Source organism: Mirounga angustirostris, unplaced genomic scaffold, assembly GCF_029215605.1.
Source record: "Mirounga angustirostris isolate CCGP_5_RB_7025 unplaced genomic scaffold, mMirAng1.0.hap1 SCAF_38, whole genome shotgun sequence".
In the NCBI taxonomy this organism is placed as follows: Eukaryota; Metazoa; Chordata; class Mammalia; order Carnivora; family Phocidae; genus Mirounga; species Mirounga angustirostris.
The window spans coordinates 329,045-346,538 of record NW_026991746.1 but is presented as its reverse complement, the minus strand read 5'-3'; the positions used below and the strand labels follow the sequence as shown (position 1 = coordinate 346,538).

The following is a 17,494-nucleotide window of genomic DNA, read 5'->3' as shown; positions in this document are numbered from 1 at the left end:
TATTTTTGCTCTAATAAGTTTGAAAGAATTAAAATGCATTATTCCTGGATTCAGATACCTCCTTGGGAATTTGGTAAGAATACAGCGTATAATACACACAACATACAAAATAGATGTTAATTAGAAAATTATGTTATCAGTAAGGTGTCTAGTCAATAGTAGACTATTAGTAATTAATATTTGGGATATTTAAAGTCATATCCAGATTTTCAACTGCACACGGTACTGCTGCCCCCGACGTCTGCATAGTTCAAAGGTCAACTGTACATTGAAATATATCTGCATTTCCTTCTGATAAAACACCTCAGTTGGTTTGCTCCAACCCTAACCATTTATCTCATGAGCTTACATCTCACCCTTATCTCACCTTTTGCCTTGGGAACTTCAGCTCCATTCCCATTTAAGCCAAAAACAATATCTAATTTTCCATCCATTAAGGTAATGTCTTGTGATTCAAAACATACTTCAAGATTCTCCTTGCTGAGAAAGCTTGTTTCAAGGTCCCTGGAAGAGTCATGAGGATGCATTTGATTAATAATTGTAACTCTTCATATTCACAGAATGCCTCAATTAAAGAGTGCTTCTTCATATGTACATGACCTCATTGATTTTTCATTTATATAAGGAAGAAAGTAACATCTGTAATGAAGCTTTTTTACATGCATCCTTTCATCTGTTATAAAAGAATACCACCAATGTTTAAAAGAGGTGAAGTCCAGTATTTCTTGGCTAAGAAGCAGGACAGCTCAGATAGTACCCATTTCTATCAAAACCCAGGGCTCTTACTTTCAAGATTTTCTTTGGTTTGCTGCAGGTTGAGTATGATATGCCTAGCTATGTCTGTTTGTTACTTATTCTGCTCTGTGTTCTCTGAGCTTCCTGGCTCTGTAATTCGGTACTTTTCATTATGTTTGGAAAGTTCTTGGTCATTGTTACTTCAAATATTCTTTCCCCACCATCTTCTCTTCTCCTTCCAATATTCTCATTACATATATGTTATGCTTTTTGAAATTGTCCCACAGTTCTTGAAGGCTCTGTTATGTTTTTCCACTCTTTTTGTCTTTGCATTTTGGTTTGGAGAGTTGTTATTGACCTATCTTCAAGCTCAGTGACCCTTTCCTTGGCTGTGCCCTGTCTACTAATGAGCCCATCAGAGGCATTCTTCATTTTTGTTAGTGTTTTTGATTTCTAGCATTTCCTTCTGATTCTTTCTTAGAGCTTCTGTCTCTCTGCCTATATTACCCATCTGTTCTTGTATACTATCTACTTTCTCCATTAGGATCTTTAACATATTAAACACTTATTTTAAGTTCCGTCTAATAATTCCAACATATGTATAATTTCTGAGTCTAGTTCTGAGGATTGTTTTTTTCTCTTCAGACTGTTTTTTTTTTGTTGTTGTTGTTGTTGTTGTTTTTGTCTTTTGTCATGTCTTGTAATCTTTTTGCTGAAAGTCACACGTGTTGTATGAGGTAATAAGAACTACGGTCAACAGACATTTAGTATGAAAATCTATGGTCATCTGGCTGGGAGTTTCGCTATTTAGCATTTACAGTGTTCTAGGTGCCGGAGGCCTCCAATTCTTCCAGCGCCCCCGTTTTTTTCTCTGCTTTTGACTCTGGCCTCCCTAAGTACTATTCCTCAGGGAGAGGGCAGGTCAGCTCTCTGAGATGGACTCCACTGTTATCATACTGGAGTCCTTTGATGTGGTGATAATGTATAGAGGAGGAGAAGCATTCTACAATCTCATGAACCAATCTCATTCTCTTAATGGGTCTGTGTCACGGAGCTGTGACTGTCACAAGCATTTCCTCTATTGGTATTTTCCCCCTGCCCCTACTCTTTTTTGAGTGCAGCATTCCCAATCTTTTCCCTTGGAACCGTGATCCATGTTGATTATGCTTTGTTTTTATCATATAATGAAGTACACAGGAAGTTCAGAGTCTACTGTTATGGGAGAAATGTCTTTTCCCTAGCTTGGATATCGCTCTAGTCAAGTCTTTTCTGATGGGGCAAAGGCTTTTGTTATGGACATATTTCACAAAGATTACTCTTCCCTTCCTCCCAGAGCCATGAGTGGATCTCTCACATCTTCATCTTGAGAACCTGTGAGTTTCCTGAAGGTAAAGTCCATGAAAGAATGTCCCCCCACCCCCACCCAAGACTGTGGCTCTCAATGGCTTCTCACTCATGTGAATCCACGCTCAGCTCTGAGCAATTCGTCAAAGTTACCATTTGAGTGTTTCTACCAGTGTTTGGCTCCAGTGGCTTTTGCTCCAAGTCAGCAGACCTAGCCTTTGTCTCTCCAGATTTGGGGTTGACAGTTTGCCTTGCAACTTCAATTCCCTCATGAGTCCAAGAAATGTCATTGATTTTCCAAGAAAGAGTTCAGCTTCTTCTTGTAAAGATAGAATGATTTCCAAGCTTGTTATGTGTCAGAGCTGAAACCAGAAGTTCTAAATCTTTCCCTTTACCTGAGAGCCTTCACCAGATTCTAAGAAAGAAAAAGCAAAGTCTCCAAAATAATCCGGCATCTACTCATTGCTAATTTGTGTCTTAGGAAAGAGGAAGGGAATGCTAACATATTAATTTCTTTATCTGCCTGTCCTTTATAGAGGAAGAAGGCCAGCCAGAAAGTCACTGAAATAGTTTGGGGGCAAAAAAACTTAGGTGTACCACATTAAAAGAGGACAACAATCCATCCAGCCCAGTATCCCATCTGACTGTGTTGTGGGGGAGCAGACCAACAGAGATGAAAACAAATGTAGTGATGGATCTATTGTCCACAAAATCATGAGAACCCTTAAAATCACAACATCATAGCATGTCAGAACTAGAAGGTGGGTAGAAACTGCTCCTTTATGCTGTTGTTTAAATCCTGTAGACTTTCATAGAGGTGTAAAATGTCTTAAAAATATAGCACTAGTGATAATGGGAAAAAGAAGGAAGGCAACATCCACTTCTCTTCTTTCTATCTTATCATCAAGTCATTTGTGAACACATCATAAAACTATGTATATCATAAATCTGCTGTCACCTCCATCAGCTCTCCATTCCATCTGAGTCAGTGTCAGAGAAAGAAATGAGGAAGACGTTTATGCTCTTCTTGCTCATTGGTTCAAATGGTGAGGAAGACTGTATCAAGACAGACAGAGGGATGAGGCAACAGCAAGAATAATAACCCTAAGGCCACAAGTGTGTCATAAGAAAATATTTTTGCAAGACTTCAGATTCCCCAACATGAGTCATCTGAGGATAGTCCTGGAAGTGGTATTTTTGTTTTGTTTGTCTGGAATGTTATATAACTTGTTGTATGGTTGGTTGTCTTAGTCTTAGATGTCAGAATAGGAAGCAACCAAAAGTCAATCTTGTTTAACATTCTTCAGGCTATGCTTGAATCTTTTGGTTTCCAGGGTCCAGGTGACCTCTCCTGAGGCCCCAGGTCCACAGGGCTCATTAATCCCCAACCAACTTACTTTATGTTCCAGAGCACTGGTTGTTACAAAGTTCTCTCTCTTGCTGAACCCAATTCTATGTTCTTGTAAATCCATGAATTGATCTTAATTATTGCACAAAATAAATATCTTTGACAATTGAGCTATTAGCCCACATATGAATTTTGTAGTTACTGGACACAGTTTTTCTGAGACAAAATCTTGGATGAAATTCAACAATTCTTTCTTTCATTTTCAGGTATGTCAAAATAGATGAATCAAAATGCCTAGCCTCAGTGATTTAAGGAGTTCACTAAACTGACCTATAAATAAAGCAGCTGAAAGAAGTTTGGAACATAACACATAGAAATGTATTTATTTTTCTCCAAGGAGTGAATGAGCCCATGTCCCTGAGGGGCCCAGAGGGCAGGAATCTGCCCTCAGTTTGTGCAGATTAAAGACCACTTTCTCATCTAGAGTGGTAAGTGAGTGTTAATCAGAGGGAAGCGGTGAGTTACATTAAAGGAAGCATTTCCAATTCCAACTATTAAGATACACATGAAAATTGGCAGCTGTGGGTATATTAAGTGAGAGCATACTAGAGTAAATATTACAGAGAGAATGCCACATTCAGTCATGATAGGTGAGACAAATGAGTTCTTAGAATATTCTCTTTTTCAGAAAGACACGGGACCTTGAATTGGAAGAACTTGAAAAAATTAAAAGGCATGGAGACCTTATTGCCCTGAATGTGGTTTCAGGTAGGTGATTTGTTCTAATCTCAGCCAAAGTCTGAGCCCATTGCAGAGAAGGCAGCATGCTGGTGGCAGAAGGAGGGACATGGAGAGAGGAAGGCGTGGAAAACATTGATCCAAGCGAAAATGGCCCTGGGAAGAAAGGCAGAGGTGTTTTTGTTTGTTTGTTTGTTTTATTATTTTTTTTATTAATCTTTTATTTGAGTAGTTGTTACACAATGTCACATTGGCTTCAGTTGTACAACATACTGATTCAACTTCTTTATATGTTATGCTCACCACAAGTGTAGCCACCATCTGCACCCTACAACACTGGAGGTTCTTGATTTCCTCCAGTTGGGAACAACTGTGAGCATGGACAGCAGCAGTGACAGAATGGGCTCCAGCTCCTGAATCAGCAGGCAGCACGGAGGGAATGGCTTGTAATCTCAGCACCTGAGCTCTGTGTAAGTACAAAATGCAAACACCAGCTGAGCACCAAGTGATCAGATAACCACATGTACAAAGGAAGAGACAATGGCCAATTTATAATGCAATGTCATTAACTAAGAGAATTCAGAACCCGCAGGAGGATCTTGTTCTGGCACATTCCCAGAATCTAAGTTGATTGATTTTTTTTTAACTTTTATTTATTTATTTATTTATTTATTTATTTATTTATTTATTTATTTATTTTTAATTTTTTTATTCTTATGTTAATCCCCATACATCATTAGTTTTAGATGAAGTGTTCCATGATTCATTGTTTGTGCATAACACCCAGTGCTCCATGCAGAATGTGCCCTCCTCAGTACCCACCACCAGTCTAACCCATCCTCCCACCCCCCTCCCCTCTAGAACCCTCAGTTTGTTTTTCAGAGTCCATCGTCTCTCATGGTTCGTCTACCCCTCCGATTTCCCCCGCTTCATTCTTCCCCTCCCGCTACCTTCTTCTTCTTCTTTTTTTTTTTCTTAACATATATTGCAGTATTTGTTTCAGAGGTACAGATCTGAGATTCAACAGTCTTGCACAATTCACAGCGCTTACCACATGAGTCATTTTGTTTAATGTATTATATGTGGTATGGGTAATAATGTCTTAATGATGATTCAAATTCAAACTTACTTGTCATAAAGAAAGATCATGTTTGAAGAAAATAATGATTAGAGGGCCACAGGTAGTAATTACTTTGAGAAAAAGTGATGCTTCCATCTGTAAAATCTTCCATCCTTATAGAAATTTATTTGACATAGCCCCATAGCATTTCCTTAAGCTTACTTTTGATTGGACAAAGCTAAAGTAGGCTTTCTTTATTGATTCATTTGTTTTAATAAATTGGCATCTAAAAAATTCATAAGCAACCTGTAACAAAACCTAACTGAATTTTTGTTGAGCTGTTTTTATTTATTTTTTAAAATTATTTATTTATTTATTTTATTATGTTACGTTAATCACCATACATTATATCATTAGTTTTTGATGTAGTGTTCCATGATTCATTGTTTGCGTATAATACCCAGTGCTCCATTCAGTACGTGCCTGCTTTAATACCCATCACAGGACTAACCCATCCCCCCAACCCCCCTCCTCTCTAGAACTCTCAGTTTGTTTCTCAGAGTCTATAGTCTCTCATGGTTCATCCCCCCTTTGACTTCCACCCCCTTCATTTTTCCCTCCCTGCTATCTTCTTCTTCTTCTTCTTCTTTTTTTTAACATATAATGTATTGTTCCAGAGGTACAGGTCTGTGATTCAACAGTCTTACACAATTCACAGTGCTCACCATAGCACATACCCTCCCTAATGCCTATCACCCAGCCACCCCATCCCTCCCACCCCCCACCACTCCAGCAACGCTTGGTTTGTTTCCTAAGATTAAGAATATCTCATATCAGTGAGATCATATGATACACGTCTTTCTCTGATTGACTTATTTCACTCAGCATAATATCCTCCAGTTCCATCCATGTCGTTGCAAATGGCATTATTTCATTCCTTTTGATGGCTGCATAATATTCCATTATATATATATCTATATCTATATCTATATCTATATCTATATATATATATATATATATATATATATATATATATATATATATATCTCACATCTTCTTTATCCATTCATCTGTTGATGGACATCTTGGCTCTTTCCATAGTTTGGCTATTATGCACATTGCTTGTTGAGTTCTTTTTAAAATAAGATTCCTCTATCTTAGGATTCTCAACACCGGCTTCACTCCTTTATAGACAGACCAAAAAAAGGAAAGTTCTTGGTGCTTTACTTTGAGGAAAAATGTCTTAATTTTGAATATGTAAGAAAAAGAGTGTAATGCATATTTTATCTTATTGCATATACATACAGCTATTACTTGGGTTTCTTTGTGAACTTCACAGCTGGAGTTACAGACTGATGATCATTTCATGTACCATCCTAATATCCATGGCAGTTATTCAAATGAGTTATTTAACTGACAAATATATTCAGACTTTAGAATAGGTTATGTGTTCATTCTCTTAGTGTTCAAGGGTAATGCAAAGCTCAATGCCAATTAGTCTAGAAGTTTCTTGGAGGGGTGAACAGGGGCAGGAACTACTCTTATTTCTCACAAGGCTGAGCTTATTGTGAGACTTTAAATGAAAAACAAAATAGGGGCACCTGGGTACTCAGTCAGTTAAACATCTGGCTGTTGATTTTGGCTCAGGTCACAATCTCAGGGTTGTGAGATTGAGCTCTGCATCAACTCCATCCAACATGGAGTCTGCTTGAGAAACTCTCTCCCTCTCCCTCTGCCCCTCCCCCCTCACTAAAATCTTAGAAAGAAATAAAAACAAAATAATGGGTTGTAGAAAATTAATCTCTAATTTCTATTTTTAAGATTTTATTTGAGAGAGAGCGAGCACGAGTGAGAGAGCACAAGCAGGGGGAGTGGCAGAGGGAGAGGGAGAAATGGGTTCCCACTGAACAGGGAGCCCAATGTGGGGCTTTATCTCAGGACCGTGGATCATGACCTGAGCTGAAGGCAGCTGCTTAACTGTTTGAGCCACCCAGGCACCCCTAATCTCTAATTTCTAACCTAGTTGTTGAGCAAATTATTTGAGGTTTATTGGTCTCTCCTTACCCAACGTTGATATAGTAGTTACTTAATTATACCACCATCATAAACAAAAGCAATCATTTATGGTATGCTTTTCTAAATTAAAAAGCACAAGGCAATACCCCCCACCCTAAACACACACATGCACACACACACACACACATTCCAAATAGCAGCTATCTGAATCTGAATCTCTGCACGTATCCTTCAAAGAGCACACAGGACAATGAGGATTTCAAGAGTCACCTATAAACCTTATCTACAACAAAACAAGGAGACAAAGAATAATATAAACTGTAAATGTAATTGGGAAAAGCATTCTGAACAGCGAGCCAGGCTCAGCATCCAGGCTGCAGCAAGGGTTAAATGTCAGAGAAAGATCACAGCGTGGTGTGGCAGTGGTGGAGAACGAAAACATTTCCTCACCCTCTTAGGGTGCTGGCTGCATCGGAAAATTAATTTGACAGAGGCAGCTTAACAGGAGAAAAGTGTACACATTTCTTTGATATAAGTTTGAAATCACAGAGCAGCCTTCAAAAGAAATGAAAAGCCAAGGAAACAGAGCTGTGTATTTTTATTTTAGGTCTGAGGAAGACTGGATGGTCATGGAGGAATATGATAGGTTAAGGAGAATGAAGTTAAGTGTAGTAAATGGGTGTCCTTTTGTCTTGGGACATAATGATGTTCCTTTCCTTTGGGTACCCTCCAGGTACACGGAGAGCACCTCTCATGTGAAGACTCTGTGACCTGTTTCAGAGACGAGGGGTGAGGGGTGTGGAGGTCAGAGTGACCTTCCTGCTTCTGCCTGTTTCTCAAAGTCCCTCAGCTTAAAATACGCAATAGGCCAGTATGCCATATTTGGGGGTAGTATGTCCTGAACTTTCCCCATCATAGTGGTGGAATGAGAAGGCACCTCCAGGAGAAGAAGGGCCTCTCTCTCCTTTTTTTTTTTTTTTAAGATTTTATTTATTTATTCATGAGAGAGAGAGAGAGAGAGAGAGAGAGGCAGAGGGAGAAGCAGGCTCCCAAGGAGCAGGGAGCCTGATGTCGGACTCGATCCCAGGACTCTGGGATCATGACCTGAGCCAAAGGCAGACGCTTAACCATCTGAGCCACCCAGGCGCCCCATGGAGGGCCTCTCTTGAGTAGGCCGATGTTGAGACTAGGTCTGAGACCTTGGGGATCAAAGCCCTGGCTAATGTGGGATTAAAATGCCTCTGGCCTTCCCCTTGCTTGTGCTCTCTCTCGCTCTCTCTCTAATAAATAAATAAAATCTAGAAGAAGGAGAAGCAGCTTAAAATTCATCAGCCTGGAGGTGTTAGTCTTCCGGGGAAGAGGGAGCCAACAGGGAGGCCCGAGGGGGAAGGAAAGAAATGTAGCAAAAGGCTATGTTATCGGAAGAAAAGAATATTTCTTATCACAGGGCACTTTGATGACCCTACAAATTAGAAGACAATGAAGAAGCAGACCCCACTTCCAAAGGGAAAAAAAAAAAGAAAGAAAAGAAAAATACTTAAACATTATAAGAAATGGGCTAAAACGAAAGTGAGGAAGAGTATAAGACACTGCAGAAAAACACTTAATAGATTTGAATAATAAGGAAGATACTCCTTGTTCAGGGATACAACAGTACAACATTATAAACCTGCCCATTCTTCCGAATCAACATACAAACTGAATACAATCAAAATAAAAATACCAATGAGTTTGGTTTATTTTTCCCTTGGGCTAGACATTTGATTCTAAAATGTATATAGATTCTTAAAAAATATGGCATAATAGCCAAGGAAACTCTGAAAAGAAAGTAAAGGGGTCTTCACCCTATGAAATATTATAATATTCCATCAAGCTTCTGCAGTTAAAGCAATGTGGAAATGTTCCTTGAGCAGACAGACCAGTGGAACAGAGTAGAAAGTCCAGAAATAGATTCAACTATATGGAACATTTGTATGTGATAAAGGATGCATCTCAAATCATTGGGAAAATCTTGAACTTTCTCATAAATTGTGTTAAGACACCTAGATTCATTGATGAGAAAGTAAAATTGGATTTATACTTCACATAAGAAGAAACCCCAAATGATCAGTGATCTAAAGGTAACATTGAAACCATGTAAATGTTCTATTTGGAACATAATCTTGGAGGGAAGAAAAAATCAAAATCCAGATACCATAAAAGATTGATAAAATCAACTCTGTGTATGGGTGTGAGCATGTGTTTCAATGTAGCGAATAGAACAGAATTAACCATCAAAGCTAAAATAAAATAACATGCTTTTCACCTGAAGAATCTTTTTGTTAACCAAAATGTTTTACCTATTTTCAGGTGAGTAAAAACAGGGCAATATCCAGATGGAACTTCGTGAAATTTATAAATCTCAGGGCAAAAAGCACATCCTCAAGTATTCAGGCAGAAAAAGTCAATTTACTTAAAATAAAGAAAAATAATCTTTGTCTCAGACTTTTCCATGGTAATGAACATCAGATAGAAACAAGAGTGCCATTTACAGAGATTTAAAGCAGAAAGGTTGTAACCAGGATTCTAGACTAAACAAGTTTTCCTTCATCTGTAAAAGCAAAAACAAATAGTCAAGGCTTTAAAAAGTAGTTCATTTCTGTGCTGCGCCCTTCCTTAACAACAAAACAAAACGACAAACTTCCCATGCTGAATATGTATTGCATCAAAGCAAAGCAAAAAACTTGAGAATGTGGAAATTACAGCAGGTAAGTTAGATAACATTCAGATATTTTTTTAAAAATTGTAATAATTGGGCGCCTGGGTGGCTCAGATGGTTAAGTGTCTGTCTTCAGCTCAGGTCATGATCCCAGGATCCTGGGATGGAGTCCAGCATCAGGCACCCTGCTCAGCGGGGAGCCTGCTTCTCCCTCTCCTGCTCCCCCTGCTTGTGTGCTCTCTCTCTCTCTCTGTGTCAAATAAATAAAATCTTTAAAAATAAATAAATAAATAAATATTGTAATAATTATTTTAAAAAGTTGAAGACATAGTGCATATATTTTTTGGAAGGTTTTTTTTTTAAATTTTGTTTTATGATGTTATGTTAGTCACCATACATTACATCTAGTTTTTGATGTAGTGCTCCACGATTCATTGTTTGCGTATAACACCCAGTGCTCCATTCAAATATGTGCCCTCCTTAATACCCATCACCAGGATAACCCATCCCCCCACACCCCTCCCCTCTAAAACCCTCAGTTTGTTTCTCAGAGTCCATAGTCTCTCATGGTTTGTCTCCCCCTCTGATTCCCCCAGCTTCATTTTTCCCTTCCTACTATCTTCTTTTTTTTCTTTTAACATATAATGTATTATTTGTTTCAGAGGTACAGGTCTGTGATTCATCAGTCTTAACACAATTCACAGTGCTCACCATAGCACATACCCTCCCCAGTGTCTATCACCCTGCCACCCCATCCCTCCCACCCCCCACCACTTCAGCAGCCCTCAATTTGTTTCCTGAGATTAAGATTTCCTCATATCAGTGAGATCATATGATACTTGTCTTTCTCTGATTTACTTATTTTGCTTAGCATAATACCCTCTAGTTCCATCCACATCATTGCAAATGGCAAGATTTTGCATTTTTTGATGGCTGCATAATATTCCATTGTGTATATATACCACATCTTCTTTATCCATTCATCTCTTGATGGACATCTTGACTCTTTCCATAGTTTGGCTATTGTGGACATTGGGGTAGTGCATATATTTTTTAAATGTTCCTAAAAGTGAAAGGGACCTCTGTCTCTCTACCCCCTCTCACACACACACCTTTAAATTCCAGATTATTGGCAACCAAAATTAAGAATTAGATGGAGGAAAAGAGCAAGAAATATGAAGCTGCTAATTTTCTAATTTTACATCAAGAAGTATCAGTAGAAACTTTCTTTGGCAATAGTAATGAAATCAATATTGTTGCAAGTGCATGTTTTAAGATTCAAAGAAACTTATCAGATAATTAAAAGTATATGTATACACCATTCTAATTGTTAGAGATTAAAAAACATTAAAAATAATCAATTTATTTAAAAAAGAGAGAAAACAAGAACAAAAGCGCAGGCCAACAAGAAAACAAAGATAAAAAATGTCAAATCCAATTGGCACCAAAATTTGATTTCCTCACCTATAATGTGGGTTACTTAAAACCTAATTTATAGGTTAATCTTGGGGATGAATAGGATAATGCTCAAAAAGTACTTAGCAGTACCTGGCTCACAAAGTTCAATGCTCTTGCTGCTGCTGATTATTACTATTATTACTATTAATCATCATCATTAACAATTATATATATGTATATATATATATATATATATATATCACCTACAAAAATAAATTTAAATGGATGTAATTTGATAAACTATTTTAATCTTTTTTATTAAAAGAAAAAGATTAATGCTATAAGTAAAATAAGAGAATTGAAAGTTAAAGCATGTGAAAAGATATATCAAAGAAACACAAACCAAAGAAAGCACAACAATGGAGAATCCAAGGTGAAGAGGCATGGAACATTGCAAAGATGATCATTTTATATGCACAAGGGAAAAATCACAGTGAAGATAAAATTGTCATGAAATTTAATGCATTAAAAGTGTATCTCTAAAATAAATAACATAAAAACATTTGGAAATGCAAGAAATAAGGGAATTTTAAACATGTTATCCTCAATAATCATAAATCAAAAGACCAAAATAGAAAGTCTATAGAGGATTTTAATGATGTAATTAATAAGATCTAATTAATATATGTTAAACATTTTACCTTACAAAGATTTTGATGTGGAAATTTTTTCAGTGCAATAAGAATGGTTTTATTAAAGCATGGGGATAGGACCCATGGGCAGAAAGAGCTGGTCTGGACTTGTGTGGGGTGACTGATTATATACTTTCAAGTTGGGAGGGGGTCAGGGATATAGCATAAGTCTCTAAGGACTTTTGGAAGCAAGGTTTCCAGGACCCTGAGGGAGCTAGCTATTGTTGGGAAAAGGTCATGTATTACTGTCTAATAAAACCTTAGTCATGAGACCCTTGAGATGTATATCAGTGGGCCATATGTTTGGAGGATGATTGCTAACAAAGATCTTGGGGGGTAGAGATAAAAGAAGTTTCCAAAGGAATTGTTAATATGTTAAGGAAGACTTACAGAATTTTGGGGGTTGAGACAATGTTAAACTAAGATTACCTTTTGCCTTTAAGAAAGTGTCAACACTGAAGCAGCTGAGGTCTCAGAGGAAGGTCACTCTGCTTGTTTCAAGGACTAGTTAATGGGCTGTGGTAAGGAAATTTAATTTTTTCCTTTTGCCTTTGTTACCCACATCGGATTAAATATACCCTTCTAAGTTTTTGGAAAATATTAACTGAATCACATATTTCATATAGTTTATAAGATTTTCATAATATTTGATTTGTACATGACAGTCTCTCACAACAATGCGATAAAAATAAAAACTAATGCTGGTAAAACATTTAAAAGAATCCAATCACTTGAGACTAAAAAGCAAACTTTTCAAACATTAGCTCACTAGGAAATGAAAGTTACTAACTATAAACCATTTATAAATAACCTGACAAACCCTATGTTAAAATTATGTGCCAAGACAATTCAATGGAGGAAAGAATAGTCTTTTTAACAAATGGTGCTGGGACAACTAGATGTCCACATGAAAAAGAATAAAGTTGAAGTCTTCTCGCATATTACATACAAAACATAGTCAATGTGGATCGGCACCAAAATGGAGGAGCCAAAACTATAAAACTTGCAGAAGAAAACCTAAGTGTAAATTTTCATGACTTTGGATTTGGCAACGATTGCTTAGATGGGACACCAAAAGCATAAGCAACAACAACAGAAGATAGATAAACTGGGCATGATCAAAATGAAACACTTTTGTGCTTCTAAGCACACCATCAAGAAAGTGGGGGGAAAACTCCCACAGAATGGGAGAAAATTTTGCATATACTATATCTTATAAGGGACTTGTATCTGGAATGGATAAAGAAAATTACACACACACACACACACACACACACACACACATGCATGCATGATGGTATGTTATTTGGCCACAAAAAAAAGAAGGAAATCCTGACATTTGCAACAACATAGATGGACCTTGAGGGAATTTGCTCAGTGAAGTAAGTCAGACAGAGAAAGACAAGTACCCCATGATTTCATATATATATATATATCAACCCCTTATGTAGTACACCTAAGACTAATGCAATGTTATATGTCAATCATATCTCATTAAGAAATTATCATTGAAGGGTACCAAAATATGCCACCCCAAAATATACCCCTTTAGCATAGGGACTATTTTGAACTAAAGGCCATTGAGAACAAGCAGACACAGGAAAAGCTCTAAAAACAGGGTACAGGTTTGTCTTTTGTAAAGGAAATCTACATTTGTAGAGGTGGGTCTCTCTCCTGTATCTGGAAGAGGTGGACACTTAAGAACAAAGAAGGCACCAACTTAAATGTACAGAACAAGTCTTACTAAGCAACTCTTGTTTACCATACTTCTCCTGGCCACTTTCCCACAAATTGCCTCCCTGACCAGAAAATTCCCAAACCCCTTTTCTGTATTTAAGCCCAAGATCTAACCACCTCTTTGGGTACTGAGTGCTCCCACATGCCCTTAAACTTCTGTGTGTTCTCATGTTCATCTGCCTGTGGCTAGTCTAATGCACAAGCCCCTGCTGGAGAACCTAGAATGGGTAGAGGAGGAGAAATTTCTCCCTTACATCAGGAAAGGGGAAAGCTGCTGAGTTCATAGATTAATAAATCTGAAAGCTAGTTATATAAATAAGAGAAACTCAACAACAGACATGCATTCACTTTTAATTTTTACTATTTTGATTAAATAAATTTGATTCAAATAAAGATACACAAATGTGGGAGTAAAAACATGATGTGAGTACAGACTCAGGGGAAACTATACAAGTAAGGATAACTTTAAAATACATATTCAATAAATAAATTTGATATTTTTATGAAAAGCATCATTTTCTGGCCAAGTATAAATTATAAAACTTTACTTAAAAAGAAGCAGAAAACCTGAATAATCCAATGACTATGCACGCTACTGAAAGGATTTTTCAGAAACTTTTAAACCACTTCAAAATTTTTCAAGGTCAAGTGGTTTCATACAAAATAATTTCTACTGTATATAATAGAGCACAGATGCCTAATCTATAGTTTTATTTAAATCTCAATTTATTTTCATGAACTTATATTAACTTGGTACCAGTGCTTGAGAAAGACAGCACCAAAACCACTCAACTTAAAAAAAATAGCATATGAGACACTCTCACTTATGAATATAGGTGCAAAAATTCTAAATGAAATTTCAACAAATCAATTTCAGTGCTAAATAAAAATGAGAACATACCACACGATCAAAAAGAATTATTCCAGGAATGTAAGGACAACTCTGCACTAGGAAATCTATCAATTTAATGTATCAGATCTGCAGTTGAAGGAAAATCTACACAATTATTTCTACTGAAAATGCATTAAAAATGATGATACTTTTTAAAAAAAATTAATAGGCTTTATTTTTTAGAACTGTTTTAGGTATGCCCCCCCCCAAAAAAAATTAGTGAAAAGTACAGAGCTTCCATATACTCTCTCTTCTTGCAGTCTCCTCTACAATTAACATCTTACATTAGGGTGGTACATTTGTTACAAGTGATGAGCCAATGTTGATACATTGTTATTAACTCAAGTCCATAGTTCACATTAGGATTCACTCCTGGTGTTGTACCTTCTGTGGGTGTGAACAAATGTATAATGCCCCCTATCCACCATTATAGCACCCTACAGAAGATTTCACTGTCCTAAAACTCCCCTGTGCTCCACTTATTCATCTTTCCCTCCTCCCAAGCCCCTGATCCATTGACTATCTTCATAGTTTTGAATTTTCCAGGAAGCAGAATATGCGGCCCCAAAAATATGACTGAAGGACTCCAGGACATGCCACCCTAACATATGCTGCTTTGGTACACTGATTACTTTGACCTGAAAGCACTGGAAAACAGCAGATGCAGGAGGACTCTGATCTCCCTCATCTGCCTTAAGTCAGACCCTCCAAAAGGAACTAGGTCATCATCAATCCCCTCCTGGGAGTGTCTTCAGCAAGGAAGATGGATTCTTAGTACAGGAGATGAGACTAAAAGTCGGCATCGCATCCAGACACACTCTGTCCCAAACCGTCAGACTCCCCATCGAGTCTTCTGAGGGCCCCTTCTGCTTTCCTAAAACCATTTTCTCTCCCCTAAGAAGCCTGCAACTTCCCTTTTCCTTATTAAGATGGCATTTATTCCTGAGTTCTAAGCCACCTCAGACAGTTAGTCATTTTCCCCCATGAAACTTCCACGTATACATGAGGCAGAAATGTTAATAAACTTCTTTTTGTTCTTCTCTTGTTAGTCTGTCTTTTATTACAGGAGTCTTAGCTAAGAACTCAGAAGGTAGAGGGAAAATTATTTTTCTTTCCCTACAGTAGGACTCATAGAGTATGTAGCTTTTCAGATTGGTGTTTTTTACTTAGCAACATGTATTTAAGGTTCTTCTATGTCTTTTCATGGTTTATAGTTTTGTGGGGGTTTTTGCAGTTTTAAATAAGCTGCTGTTATGAATAAACATTCACGTGGAGGTTTCGGTCTGAATGTAGATTTTTCAACTCATTTCGGTAAATACCAAGGAGCATGATTACTAGGTCATATAGTAAAAGCATATTTAATTTTGAAAGAAACCATCAAACCAACTCCCAAAGTCACTCTACAATTCTGTACTCACACCAGAAATGAATAGGAGTTTCTTTTGCTCCATAGCCCACATCTGGTGTTGTCAGTGTCCTGCATTTTGGCCATTCTAGTAGGTGTATAGTGCTATCTCCTTGTTTTAATTTGCAATTCCATAATCATGTTGAGCATCTTTTTTCACATGCTTATTTGCCATCTGTATATCTTATTTGGTAAAGTATCTGTTCAGCTCTTCTGCCTATTTTTAAATTGTTTGTTTTCTTATGTTAACTTTTAAGAGTTCGTTGTATATTTTAGATACCAGTCCTCTATCTAATATGTACCTTGAAAAAACTTTCCTTTGAAAGAGGCTTGTTTGCTCATTCCCCTAGGAGTGTCATTTGTAGAACAGAAGTTTCTAATTTTAATGGAATGCACTTATTAATTTTTTCTTTTACTGATTGTGCTTTTAGATCTAAGAAGTCATAGCCCCTGGCTGGCTTAGTTGGTAGAGCATGAGACTCTTGCTCTTGGTTGTGAGTTCAAGCCCCATGTTGGGTGTAGAAATTACTTAAAAATAGATCTAAGACGTCATTGCTAAACCCAAGGTCATCTAGGTTTTTCTCCTATATTAGCTTCTTGGAGTTTTATAAAATATGTTTTTTAATTAGAAAAAATAGAGACTCTGAATAAGTCAAGGTCCCCACCAGATTATTTAATCGAGACTTTAGTGAAGGGACAACTTGAAACAAGCTTGGCAAAGCTAAGGAAACATACAAGGGGTGGTGAGACACCTAAAGATAGCACCCATGGTAAGCTATTACCACTCCTAGGGCAGATAGGGAAAGGGAAGAGGTAGGGCTGGCACCTAAGCAATGGTAAAGGGGCTATTACTGGGGACTCAACTACTACTAAAGATTTCACTTTGGGGCAGGGAGAGAGCCAAGGAAGAACTCTTCTCCTTCCCTTCCAATGTCATGTCAGTGACCCTAGTTGGCCAAACCCAATAGAAGGCAGCCAGCAAATGAGGCTAGGGAGTACAGTCTCCAGAAGTTGCCCTCGTGAAGCACAGAGCTGAGCAGAGACAGGTGGGAAGTCCATGTGGGAGAGGGCACATGAAGAATAAGGACCATGAGCTCTTTGCATGACAGAAAAAATACATGAGTCACACTTTGACTATTATGGACCAAGGTTCAAAGCTGAACTTTATGACCAAGGTGAGTGAACACCTCCATTTCTTTATGTTTAACTGGGAATAACAATAACCCTGCATTATAAATACTGAGATGACTATATTAAATGTCTACTATATAAAGTATTGATGAGTACCCAATATATACTAGCAACTGCTGCAACTATTACTACTATTACTAGGGTAGTCATTTTGATTGGAGGGAGAGGAGAAACAGGCAGCAAAACCAGAAATGTAAGCATTATCTCTTAATAGAAGACATACATGAAATTAACAGCCAA

The 17,494-nt window shown here is 37.5% G+C and overlaps 1 long non-coding RNA gene across 1 annotated transcript; it reads left to right on the top strand.

Moving 5' to 3' along the window:
• Positions 1–3,707: 3,707 nt before the first annotated feature.
• LOC135363172 (uncharacterized) lies at positions 3,708–15,657 on the top strand. The gene is made up of 3 exons (XR_010408844.1): positions 3,708–3,915; positions 4,116–4,635; positions 15,205–15,657. It is a non-coding gene; the product is annotated as an uncharacterized LOC135363172 (long non-coding RNA).
• The last annotated feature ends 1,837 nt before the right edge of the window (positions 15,658–17,494 follow it).